General features: G+C 31.3%; 1 protein-coding gene across 2 annotated transcripts in view; it reads left to right on the forward strand.

Moving 5' to 3' along the window:
- Positions 1 to 2,483: 2,483 nt before the first annotated feature.
- Positions 2,484 to 14,287, forward strand: part of LOC117173469 — a 29,437-nt gene continuing 17,633 nt past the window's right edge. The window contains exons 1-2 of one of the 2 annotated variants that reach the window (XM_033362063.1): positions 2,500 to 2,597; positions 9,738 to 9,787. The gene's annotated coding sequence lies outside the window, so the exon portion shown is untranslated. Of the gene's footprint in view, positions 2,598 to 9,737; positions 9,788 to 14,287 lie in introns of both variants that reach the window. The other variant, XM_033362064.1, reaches the window with a different exon arrangement.

Below are 14,287 nucleotides of genomic sequence, written 5' to 3' on the forward strand. Positions count from 1 at the left end.
TTCTTTATAATGCTAATTGATGTCCCTGAGTCAACTATTAAATTTTACTCTGTTCCATTTCTTTTTCTTCCTCTAACTGATAACAGTTGTCCACATACTGTTTGAGACTTAGTTTAGGCCTCGTACTCTATTTGTTTCATTTTTTCTTCTTCCATCATTTAGCTGCTGTCTATCATCTTGTCTTCTGGTTCTCGAATTATGCTTGTTTGGGGTGTCGTTTGCAAGATTCCAGCTTCTAGTAGAGGAAATTCGTCATCTACTGAATGAAGCATGTTTTTTATTTGCATATGGTATGTAGGTTGCTTCTAACGAATGGTGTCGGTCATTTCCCATCGCGAAATTTTTAAGGAATTTAATTTTTTCGAATTCGTCCGGTGATTCGCTCTTCTTTATAATGCTAATTGATGTCCCTGAGTCAACTATTAAATTTTACTCTGTTCCATTTCTTTTTCTTCCTCTAACTGATAACAGTTGTCCACATACTGTTGAGACTTAGTTTAGGCCTCGTACTCTATTTGTTTCATTTTTTCTTCTTCCATCATTTAGCTGCTGTCTATCATCTTGTCTTCTGGTTCTCGAATTTTGCTTGTTTGGGGTGTCGTTTGCAAGATTCCAGCTTCTAGTAGAGGAAATTCGTCATCTACTGAATGAAGCATGTTTTTTATTTGCATATGGTATGTAGGTTGCTTCTAACGAATGGTGTCGGTCATTTCCTATCGCGAAATTTTTAAGGAATTTAATTTTTTCGAATTCGTCCGGTGATTCGCTCTTCTTTATAATGCTAATTGATGTCCCTGAGTCAACTATTAAATTTTACTCTGTTCCATTTATTTTTCTTCCTCTAACTGATAACAGTTGTCCACATACTGTTGAGACTTAGTTTAGGCCTCGTACTCTATTTGTTTCATTTTTTCTTCTTCCATCATTCAGCTGCTGTCTATCATCTTGTCTTCTGGTTCTCGAATTTTGCTTGTTTGGGGTGGTCGTTTGCAAGATTAACCTAGTGAAAATTTGCAGGTCCCGAAGAGCACTGTGCTGCAAAATGGCCAAGATTTCCGCATTTGTGGCACTTTGTTTTGGTGCGGTCAGCCAGTGCTATATTCTGGTTAGGAACTCTTGGTGTTGTGTTTACTTGAGGCCGTCGAATTTTTCACAGAATTTAAGAGCTCGTTTATATAACCATAAGAATGACTTTAATAGTCAAAGAATTGGCCATCGTTTCCTACAACTTTGCCTCGTCTTTCTAGCAATGCATGGATTCATCGAGCTAAATTCTCATTTCTACGTGAGACTGGAAATTTTTCCCTGAAAGTCTGTGTTGCATCAATCGGAATAAGTGGTAGTCCGATAAGCCTAAGTTTGGTGAATACAGCAGGTGCTTTTCCTTCAATGCTATGTTTAATTTAATTAATTTTTGTCGGTACCGTTCGCCAGTAATCGCTTCACAAGATTTCAGCATGTCGTAATACACAGCTCCCATATTGTCCCACCAAATACACAGCAAAGCCTTCTTTCCATGTATATTGCGCACTAGTTGTAACGTTCCAGGCTGACCTGATACTACCCATGATTTACTTCGCTTTGGGTTGTCAAAATAGATCCACTCTTCATCACCTGTCAAAATTCGATGCAAGAAACCTTTTCTTTTTTGTCTGGCTAGCAGAATTTCACAAATAGTTTTTCGCTCTGCAATGTCTCTGTCTTTCAATTGACATAAACCCATTTCTCTACCTTATGGACCTTTCGCAATGCGTGTAGACGTACGGAAATGGTGGATTGGGCAACATTCAATGCATTTGCTATTTGCTTCAACGTTTGCCTTCAGTCTTCATCCAATAAAGATTGCAAATCTTCATCTTCAAATTTTTTGGGCTAATCTGGACGCTCCTTGTCTTCTGTATCGAAGTCACCTGTTTTAAACCGTTGAAACCATCACTCACAAGTTTTTTGCGTTTTCGCAGACGACAACGACAAGAAAAATGACAGAATCAATGTCAATACCGTTAGTCTTATGTCTCATGGTTATCCAATTTATTTCCAGTCTCTATTAATTCTAAATTCGCTATTACGCCAACCTCTTTTTATCAGTCTTATAATTACTTTCCATTTATTATATTTTTAACAAAACTTTATAAGCAAAAAATTAAATATGTAGTTTTTTTTAAATTTATTACTCACGCAGTTCATTATTTACTATCGACATATAGAAAACACATAGACACTAAATGATAATAATACTAGTAGTTAAAAATATAATAATAGACAATCATGGCCACAAAATCTTTACATGAATCGCAGATAATAGCCAATTTTTAATCCCTCCTGGATAATCTTTCGCCTCATAATCGCTCCATTTTCATTTGAGGTGTAGCTTTTATAAATGGTATAAAGTAAGTTTTAATTCCTCTACCACTCCGATAGTCTAATTTATTACGAAGGAGATATAGCAATAAGAGCAAATTTTTTCGTGTTATCTGTTGTAGATTCTACATGTTTTACGGAAATTTCCTCATCAGCGTGACGCAATAGACGAGCTCAGAATTATCCTCGTAACCTCGGTGAAACTTTCACCGAAATACCTTTAATTTTTACCCGTTGTAAGTATCACCTGCAGTAAATTTTAACTTTATTCTGTGATCGTTTTAAAACTCTTGTCTTGATTAATAGCTCGAATTCATTCATACTTTGCATATATATTGTACTATAATTTTCCCTTACTTAATCACAATAAAAATAAGAATAATGTTTCAATTATGCACGATGAAAGAAATTACAAAATGTGAAAAATTCAAGCAACACTCAGTTGATTTGAATGAATTGAAAAAGAATTTAAATTTTACAAACTTTTTAGAAGTATAGATTTTTAGAGATTTCAAAAATAGGCTTTAATAGCTGTAAAAGAATATCGAACAGTTTCAAGATAAAAAATAAATGTTCTTAAAGGCAATTTTCTTATATTTTGAATGATTTTTCATAATTCGAACACAATCAGACTCCGTTAGAAATATAAAATAAAAAAAATTTTTTAATCTTCTAGTCCTTTTTGAAACATCTGAAATACCCCAAAATCTCGAATCAAGTTGTAATTAAATATTTCCTTGAGTCAAAATATAGCCTCTACTTTGGCGCTTTAATGGGTACAGATTTCTAAGTCTTCCACTTGGAGAATCAAAATAGGGGCCTACTTTTTGCTTCTATTTTGATTCTCCGCATTTTACCTTCTTGTGAATAATGAAAATCTGTCACGGAAGATTAACAAGAGTAGAAAAAGATGAAAACATAAGTCAAAGTGAAGATGAAAAACGTTGCGAAATATTTACAAAATGTCACAATGTTTCGCTGAGGTGTAATTATTCCTTTTGCCTTATAATTTCTTATCAAAATCTTGCAAAACACAACGATGATTTATCAGTCAAACTGAGTTATTATTATTAATAAAAATATAAAACTATTACAAATAAGTAATAGTGTTTTAAAAACTAATGAAGTGCTATAATAAATTAAAACATACTATGAAGTATTATATAATCGAAGTTTTATAGAACAGCATAAGAAGTTTAATTAATCCACTCTTTTTCCTTGTTTTCTAATTCCATCTCTTCTAAACTTTGTTTTTCGCCTTCGGAAAATGAAATGTGGATAATGAAGCATTGAAACACGAAAGAACATTTAAGTCAAAAATTGGTGCAATTGCTCTAATGAATGTTTTCATTTTAATAACCTACAGTACAAGTCCAATAACTTTTCAACTTCGGGGCGGGGCGCAAAATTTCAGGAATTGCGGGACGCCCTCTCTAGTAGCACGATATTAGGTGCGCACATGCATAAATCATGGGCGCAAATCATAGGCCAAAATAGCACACGTAGTGGGAGAACCACAATTAGTGTGCGTGCCGTACGTGCCGTCGGACGGCAAGTTATCGGACTTGTAGTGTATACTCAAAATCAACATAAAAGATTTTAATTTTTCTTACCTTTTTCTTCTGCCGTTTCTTTGCCCGTGTTTGGTACCGTCTTTAGAGATTTCTTAAATTTGCTATTTTTCGATCTAATTTTCAAATTTTTGAGCTAGTTTGCGTAATATATTTTCCTTTGTTTGCAGCAGTTTTTAAGATATATGCAATCAAATTCTTTTAGTTAATAGGGGCAAATTTAGTATTGTCCCATTCTGTGGAAAAAAACGCACGCACGTCAATTCATGAATTTTTAGCTTTAAAGAAATATTTGTATTTGCACCACCATATTAGTAGAAAATGGAACCTGGAGAAAATGATGGCAGTTTTTAAAAGCCCAAAAATCAGTCATCTTATTTAAACTTTAATATTCTAAAAATGATTATTTTTCGACAAAGTGCTATCTGCCTCGTAAAAAGGGGCTGGTTTTCGGGCTCTTCAAAAATTCCAACATTGATTTTTGGCCTTCTGTCCTTAATGTAAAAAGCCCCTTGTTCCTACGTAAATATTAGTATGACTAAACTTAATCTTTTTAGGAGTTTCACAGTGTTACTAGAGTCTCTGACTGTTGGGCTTATCGAAAAGATCCACACTGACCTTTGAGTGCCCACCCCTTATGCTGATAAATAGCCCCTTGTTAACAGACAAATATGACTTTGTCGTGAAATCAGATTATTTTTTATAATTTTGCAGGGTAAATGGTGTCTGTGATTTTTGGGCTCTTTAAAAATACTAACAGCGAGTTTTGGGCTCTAATCCTTAACGCAAAAACCGACCCCCTTTGTACACGGTTAATATTTTTGGGCTCCTTGAAAATTTGAATTTGTGTTTATAGACAGGCTTTTGTTTTTTTTTCATATAGGAGTGGCTTTTGCAAAAAATGTCAAGCATTGGACAGCCCAAGAAGAGCCCAACACTACTTTCTATTTTGCTATTGTCAGGCTGAAGTTTCTGCTGATGGGGTGTTTTCTTGTAATAGGGGTGGCTTTAAAAATTTTTGTGAGGTGCATTCAAAAGCCCAAAATGAGCCAAAAATCTTATGCATTTTGTGTTTTGCAGATTATATTTTTGGCAAGTATGTGGTTCTTTTTAACATTGGTATGGTTTTTAAAATTTTTTGCATGCATTCGGGAGTCCAAAATAAGCCCAAATTCTGGTGTTCTTTGTCTTTTCTGAACTTGAATTTTTGCTGGCTTAATTTCAGATAGCACCTCCACCTGCAATTTGAAGTTTCATTAAAAGTGTTGGAGTGCAAAAATCGGCAATACAGCCTGTCTGTATGTATGTCTGTGAACACGATAACTTCTGAAAAAATTAATCTATAAGTTTGCCCTTTGGTAAACTCGTTTAGTGTCCTAAGGTAAAGGTCATGTTCGTTAGCAAGCCATTTTGGATGAAAATTCAAAAAGCGAGCCCGTTTTAAACATTTCTGAATACAAAAACACAAAAACTAATCAAAAACAAAAAATTTTATTTTGCTGTAAATCTATGAAAGATAAAAAAATGATAAGACAAACATTGTGCACCCAATAAATATCTACAAATTCGTTATTAATCACTTTCATAGGACGCGTAGTTTTTGTTATATTTATCAAAAAAACATTGAAAATACAAAAATTAAATTTTTGACACACCACACAAGCTAAGCGAAAATAAATAGATAACATTTTTTCACCGAAGGTGGGGCAAAAAAATGGTCTTTAATGGTTTTTTTACATTCTCATCAGGGACTGTATTAGATATGTGTCAAATTTGACTACCCCCCCCCAATGTTTTTCAAATTTCCACGTTTTGAGACCCCCTGAATCTGAAAATCAGGTTTTCAAGAAAGTGTCTGTCTGCATGTCTGTCTGTGTGTCTTTATGTCTTTCATTCTGTGAGCACGATAACGTTTGAAAAAATAATTCTACTCAATTGGCATTTGACACACTCTCTGAGTCTCAGAAACTAAAGGTCAAGTTCGTTAGCCAGTCATTTTGGATAAAAATTCAAAAAGTGAACGCCTTTTGAATATTTTTAAGACTATTTTTTTAAAATTCAACAATTCTCTGTACAGTCATTCATAGTATTTAAAAATTTGAAACAATTTATCTAATGGATTTTTTCATAAAATAAAAAATTATTAGAATTATAGCATTCACAAAATTCCTAAAACCACACGAAAATGAACCTTTCAAGCCAATTAACGGGGAATATGAAAAAATGGCGAGAGAAGAAAAGGTTTGATTTCTAAATGCCCTAGAAGATTATCATGACAACTTTTTGAATTTCTTTGATACATCAAGAATTAAATTTTTACAGCAAAAAATTGGGCGTATTCCATTTTTCAAAATTCTACTATGCTTTTCTTCTTTTATTGCCAAAAGAATTAAGTTAAATAGTTGTAACATTAAATAATGAAAAATAAAAGAGAACATAGATTGCAATTTCGATAGGTTGCCGTATTTGAGCCTGAAAATTTCAAATTTCATTTATGGTGTGTCAAATTCATAGTGAGCAATGTCAAAAAAATTTAAATTGTTATCACATGAAGCTGTTACATTCAGGGTCTAATTTTATGAGAGAAATTTTTATTTCCTTATTCGTAATCGTGGATTTAATGTCATGAAAATTGTCGTTAAAAACAGTCCAATCAAACAACCGACACCCGGTGCACACTGTAAGAAATACTTTCTACGGTATGAACGGATGGATGTATTTTGTGAAGTGTTAATGAAAGTGCAATATAAATTGTTATCACGTGCCACAAAAGCATTAAAACATATTGGTACAAAGCAACTTGAGAATCGATTACGTGCAATTTTTGAAAGCGAAGAAGTTGAACAAAAACTTTTAAAATAAATAATACTTTCAAAATCTTTTTTAAATTCGTATTACTAAATATTCAATTTGCAATAAACTAGTATGAACTTTTGAGGGATAATATTCCTTAAACATGAAAATAATAATTATATAGATTGACTAATAAAAATATGTTGCCCTTTAAAATAATCAAGAACAATGTATCATTTTTCAGTAATGATAAATTACACAGGCCCACAAAAAAAAGTTCCCTTCACAAGACAAGGGACTAGGCCACCCTTATGGATTTTGAGCTACTGAATCCGAATATGGCCACAGAATTTCTCTTGCGCGTCTCAATTCTCCCCTAGATACAGAAAGACGCGAAAATAGAAACATCCCAGTGGGCACAAAATTTGGCGACGTCCTTAAGACATCGTTACGACATCTTTACGACATTTTTACGACATCCTATGTCCGTGTCGTTTCGTTGTCTTTACGATATCGTAAATACATCGTCAGATCATACGACGTGTTTACGATATTGTAAAGACACCTTAACGACATGGGCATAGGATATCGTAAAGTTGTCGGAAAGATGTCGTAACGATGTCGTAAAGACGTCGCCAAATGTTGTGCCCACTGGGATGGATGTTCTATTCTTAAGTGTCCCGACTTATAAAGACTAAATTTTGTACAAAGAAATTCTCTACTGTGCCTTTTATTTCCACTAGATTGGGTAACTCTAGGGAAATTAAAGGCCTTTTTCATAGTATATAGACTTGTACGGGGAAAAACAATGCAGTAGATTTTGCAGATTTGCGAGCTAAATCTAAATTGGAACCCTAAATTTGTCGGGCTTGTTCCATTTTCTGCTTAGATGCAAAGTGTAGGGAAAAGCCTAGGGAATTTCTGGTCACGCGGGCCCACCAAAAAAACTTGTCTGTACCGGACAAGTGACTGATTTCGCACGCAAAACTGTCAAGGATATTAGGTTTTTTTCCCCGTGAAAATCTACTCAGTTGGCACGAAATTTGGCGACGTCTTCATGACATCGTTACGACATCTTTACAACATATAATGTCCATGTCGTTTCGGTGTCTTTATGATAGCGTAAAGACATCGTCAGATCATACGACTTATTTACGATATCGTAAAGACACCTTAACGACATGGACATAGGGTGTCGTAAAGTTGTCGTAAAAATGTCGTAACGATGTCGTAAAGACGGCGCCAAACCTTGTGTCCACTGGGTATATAATCTGGGAAAGAACTTCAACTTCCCAAGAATTACCCAAGCTAGGGGAAATAGAAGACACACTAAATAAGTTCTGTGTACTAATTAAGTCTTCCCAAGTCGTTGAACTTAAGAAATCAATAACGATGTGTCTTTTTTCACGTTTACTGGTATTATAAAAATGACGTACAAATTACCTCTAGGGTTTTCATTATTTTCTGCATCTAGGGGAAAACTGAGACGTGTAAGATAAATTCTAAGGCCATATTCGGATTCAGCGGCTCAAAATCCATAATGGTAGCCTTGCCATTTGTCTCGTGCAGACAACTTTTTTTTTGTGGGCCTGTTTTATTTTACTATAAATTTTTACAAGCTGAAAATAAAGTAGTATTTACAGAGGAGATTAAAAAAATTATTTTTTAAACTTAAAGATTAAAGAGTGTCTGAGGAAGTTAAAAATTTACAAATAGTTACAGAGCGTTAAAAGACAACTTAAAAATTCTACAAAGATGATGGAGGTTTAAAGAAGACGTTGGTAAAACTCAAGAACGTAGAGGCAAGATCTTTAATTCATGGGCTAAAAAATATGTAGAAAAAAAAATAGAAGAAAAATGTCTTTAAGAGAAGCTAAGTAGGAGTTAGTAGAATAAGCAGCCGCAAAGTACTGACAATATTTCCGTTGGATAGTCAAAGTAGGGCCTATATGTCGACTCGGGTCCCTTCACAACTAGTTGTTTACTTATTATTTATGAACAATTTTAGTAAGTTAATTAGTTTTTTAACGTCGTATTTTCATTTATGTTAAAAAGGCCAAGAATTTATGAGATAATCATCGCAAACGGAATCAGCATTATTAGTTGTTGATAACAAAATATATCGAACAAATTTAATTAGGTAATTATGCAATTCATAAAAAAAATTTAATTAATAAAGTTATCACACAATTGATGTTGTCCAGCATTGTAGATAAGAGAATTATTTTTTTTTCACTTTCTCTGAATTTCCTCTAGCTTAACTTTACTGTTAAAGCTTTTGTTCTAAAATTCAATGGGAGAGGTCATTTTTCGTAAAAATGATTTTTGGAACTTTTTTGAGAAACATTTAAGATCTTTTTTTCGAAAAATGGTCAATTTTGTACTTTTTTCTTTAATTTATATTTGTGCAGGATATTTTTAATGTTGAAATTGGAAGTTTATACATATTATTGATCGTGTATGCTGGCCTTGAGTCAATATCAGTCGACTTTTAGAATTTTTAACTAAATGCTCAGGGTCTCAATTTTTTCTTTGCATATCATATGCAAAAAAAAATGAACTCTATAGACCTAATATTTCTTATATTAGACTAGTGTGAGTAAAAAGGTTTTTAATTTATTTCGGCGTAAATACAATTTTTCAGTAAATATTTCTATGTTTTTGGTTAATTTCAAAGGTACAAAAAATGTCAAAATTAGTTTCTCAAAAATTTCTAATCTATCTCCAAGTCTTATATTTCTGAAAACGTGTATTTCGCATTTTTCTAATAAATTTTATAGTATAATAAAACAGTTAACGTTTAAAAGAAGATGTAAGCAATAACAATTTTTTTTAATTTTCTTTAATCTCTGTTTAAGTCGTGATGTTGATAATCTTGTTAATTTATGCGACACAAGACTTCGCTTTTTTTTCTATAAAATTTTCCAATAAATTTGTTTACTATCAACGATAATAAAACTTTAAAGTATTATTATTATTACTTCTGCACTATACAAGACAAATTTTTTTCAGTTTTTAGTCAAAGGCAACAAGTGAAAGAAGAAAATTCCCAACTCTAAAAGGTGCGTTTTTTGATATTGAAATAATTTTAATTTTGATATAACCCAATTAAAGAAATTGTAAAGATTTGATAAGAATTCCAGTTCCTATGCAGAAATTGCCCAACTTATTTTCTAGTTCCGATCTGGGCCCTATCAGGAATTTCCAACCAAAAAGGAGAGTTTTTCACAAAAAACTTTAAATCTTAGACAAAAAAATTAATTTTAAACTAAACCAAAAAGAATTGAAAAATTTAATTTTTAAGCCAAAAAGACGAGTTTTCGGAAAACCAGTTGAATTTCAAACCAAATACAATGACTTCTTAGAAAAACAGTTAAATTTAAAACCAAAGAAATTAACTCTAAACCAAAAAAACGCTTCAGCATATTAATTTAGTTCTCCTAAAATTTTGCCACAAAGTCTCATTCGAAATTTTCTTTTAGAATTACTTTTTCAAGGTAAATTATCATTTTTATGTTCTCAAAGAAAAATTTCTAGTTTTTTCAAAACGCTTTTAAATATTTTTACCAATCTTAAAAAATCCACGTTTTGTTAACAAATTTTGTAAATATTTTACAATTTTAAATCATTCTTAAATCATAGGCAAAATTATCAGCCTTAAAATTAAATTTTTGTCTTCAAAATATTAGTGGTTGGTTTTTGAGGCATGCTAGAAAGGGTTTATATTTTCGTATGAAAAATAAATGCGTACCTCATATTCGGGAAAGTCATTTTAAAACACCATATTATTTTCACTCGTTTGATTGAAATATATTAATTAATATATTATGCGGGTCATGAAGGCTAGAAGGGAGAGGGAAAATATGAGAAGTGAGGGGATATAAATTAGGTTAGATAAAGGTGAAGGAGGGGGGAGAGGGAAGCGAAAGTCTGGCGGCAAGGAGAAATGAGTGGAAATTATTATAACTAACATTAAGTGGAAGAGGGGAAGGGAGGGCTTGGAGAAAGGTAGAAGCTAACAGAAGTATTAGAAAGGGAGTGCAGGATGGTAAAGCCGGGGGTGCGTTAGTAAGAGAAAGAGAAACATCAGGAGAAGTATTGTAAAGGCCAAGAGAAGAATTTGGGAAAAACAAGAGGTAGGAAAGTAGAGGAAGTGAGAAGAAACAAGGAGAGGGAAAATAGGAGAGGGTCAGCTGGAGAAATAAGGGATAGTAGAGTAGAGAAAATGGGCGGAGGGTAAAGGACATAGGCGAAGTTAGTGTTGGGTAAATGAAGATTAGTGTATGTAAATAAAGGAAAGAAGGGAAGGCTAAGATAGAGAAAAGAAGGGCATAGAAAGTAGTGAGAGTAAGATAAGGGGAAGGAAGAGGAAGAGGAACGTGAAAAGTAGAGGTGGTGCCAAGTTGGCGATGTGAGGGGAAATGAGGTGAAGTAGGGGAAATTATTATGAATGATTATGAATCCTTTGCTGAAAGCTTAAGTATATAAGTATTTAAGCTAAAGTAATTTTCAACGAAAATGTATATTTTTGACAGAAATCTAATCTTTTTGATTTAAAATTCGTCTGTTTAATTGAAAAGGAACTATGCCGTTTCTTGAAAATTCGTGTTCTAGGCAAAAACTTAATGTCGTTGGTTGAAAATGTATCTATTTTTTCCAAATAACTTGATTCGTTTTTCGAACATTTATTTTTGTTACTAAAAATTTAGTTGTTTTATTTTTGGTTCAAGATGGATAATTCTATTCATCTTTTTTGTTAGAAAATTTATTTATTTTGTTAAAAATGTATCTTTTTGGTAGAAAATTCATCTGCTGGGTTTATAATATCCAAGTTTTTAATTTTTGTTGAATTTTCACTTAGTGATATAATAATTAATTCAAGTTTAAAAAAAGAATTGTTTAAACTATTCATTATTTTTCTTTAATATTTTTTTTAGATTACTACTAGAATAAGTTAATTTTTTTCTGAAATTTCCAGCACTTCTTAGACTTTCTATAATTTTGACAAAATTACCTAGCTCTTTTCTTGTTTAGAATATCGCAATTAGTCAATGTCGACTTTACTCAGGCTTCTGTGATAGAATGGAAAATAGCTCAATCGCCATATTTTTTCCTTTTTTTTCCACTTTCGTCTAATGACTTGTAAATAAACATCAGTTAATTGAAAATACTTAAAAAATTAAAGAATAGCGAACTAATTTCTAAAAATATTGTCAAATGTTGTAAATAGTAATTTTGAAAGTTGCAGAGTCTTGAAGATTGCATTGCAAAATCTTTGAAGTATCTTAAAGTTAAAGAAATTGGTAAAAAATTTTTGTTTAACTTTCAGAAACTTTTCAGAATTGTTGGACATTCTTCAAAATTAATTTATATAAATGAAAAATCTTTTAAAAGTTCACAGAGATTTGATGATCTACACATACTGTTTTGAATATTTTGAAATCTTTTCAAATTCTGAATTATCTTTTAAATTTTTAATATTAGTTTTACAAAATAAAAAAGTGATTACAAATTTTTCCAGGAATTTTAAAATAAAAAAAATTGTTGTCGCCTTTCAAAATACTTGAAAATTTTCAAAATTTCCTTTCGAAATCTTTTCAGATTTTAAAATATTTTTTGATTTTTCTAAACCTCTAAAATATTTTAAAAAATTATTCGAATATTTTATAAAATATTTTAAAAATCGTTAAAACATTCAATAAAGATGTTCTACATGTTTTTCGGCTTTCCTTGAAATTATTTTAGATGGCATTAAACTTTCTTTTAAATTTTTTTTAATTTTCTCAAATCTTTAACTATTATCTATCTTTTTAAAAATTTTAAGATCTCTGAGCTAAATGAAAATTTTAAATGATTCAGCTTTCAATAATTAATGAAAGAGTGATTTTGAGTTTTGAAAATATTAAAATATATTGAAAAAGAAAGATGAAGATTTTTTTGCTAGAAAAATTGAAGATTCATCACTTTAGACTTTAACTGAAGTATTTTGTCGAAAATATGTTCGTTATTGTAGAAAGTTGATCTTTGCTGTTGAATTTTTAAAACTTAAAAATTTTTTTTGTATCTTCCATTTTTTGTTGATAATTTGTATATATGTTTTTAAATAAATCCTTTTGAAATTGTATTGTTTTGATTTAAAGCCTATTTGCCTGTTTGGAAATTAGGCTATTTTGCTCAAAATTTTCTATTTTAGTGTTTAAAAGTCAACTATCTTCAAAATAGTTCATCGTAATTATTTTAAAATTCAAGTATTTTACCAAAAAGTATTTTTTTAGCAGTTCATTTATTTGTTTAAAAATTTATTTTGTTATATTTTTATATAGAATATTTTAGAATAAATACGCAATAATCTAAATACAAATTTGAAACGTTAAAATTTATTTATTCATTTAATAATGATACTGCTACGCTAAACAATTACTTTCTAACAGTATACGCGAATTTAAAAAAAAGGTGTGATTGATTTTTAAAGCAAATAGATTAAATTTCATTTAAAAACCGATGAATTCTTATATCAAAAAGACAAACTGTTAATCGCAAAATAGAATTTTGTTTCAGGAAAGATTTCAGTTTAACTTTTCACCATCAAAATAAGAGTTTTCTATGAAAAGTAAATTGTCTGCAAATTAGTTGATTCAACAACATTGTTGAATTTTTAAACAAAATATGAACATTAGTCGAAGAGTATACGTATTTTCTACAATTCGCTAGCAAAAAGGAAAAAGCTATATTTTTAATAAAAAAATTCGTAAAAAAATTGGTTTTCAAGAAAAAAAAAGAATTTTTAACAAAACTGCTTAAATTTGTAACCACACAAATTAAATTTTTATTAAAACCGTATGCGCATTAAAAAGGAACAAAAATTTAACTAGACACAATTATTGATATAAAACTGATAAATTTGCAGCAAAAAATAGAATAGATTAATTTTCAATTAAACAAATAGTAAAATAGTGCATTTTTAAACAAAATTTGGGTAAAACTAGGAAGCCATTTCAATACATACTGGAAGCTCATAAGCGAAGTCTCAACGCGACCCACACACTTACTTGCAATTATTTTGTTTGGAAATGAAGTTCAATAAAATACCACGATAATCATTTTCACTTTTGTAACTTCTATTTGAACACGGCTCCGCATGAGTACCCGGTCACGATGCAGAATAACTTATTGTGCAACACTAAACATTTTTATTGAAGTTTGGAAAAAACATCTAAGATGTTGGCGTGTACAAATTTTCATAGAAATAAATAGTGAATGATCTCGACTCGAGAAGAGTCTAAATGTAAAGCCATTTCGAGCGCCCCTAGTTCTTAGATGGGTGACCATTTACGAGATACGACTGGGTTGTTTACTCGAATTTTGAAAACCCGACTAAGCTCGAGGGTTGATTTTCTGCAGTTTTATAACTGGGTAAATGAATTTAAGCGTGATCGTACATCAATAAGTGACGAACCAATCACGTTCAGGAAGGCCCGTAGAAGCTAGTACTCCCGAAATCATCAATAAAATCCACGATATGGTGTTGAAGGATAGAAGATTAAAAGTGCGTGAGTTAGCTG

The sequence above is a fragment of the Belonocnema kinseyi genome, chromosome 5 (genome assembly GCF_010883055.1).
Source record: "Belonocnema kinseyi isolate 2016_QV_RU_SX_M_011 chromosome 5, B_treatae_v1, whole genome shotgun sequence".
NCBI classification, from domain to species: Eukaryota; Metazoa; Arthropoda; class Insecta; order Hymenoptera; family Cynipidae; genus Belonocnema; species Belonocnema kinseyi.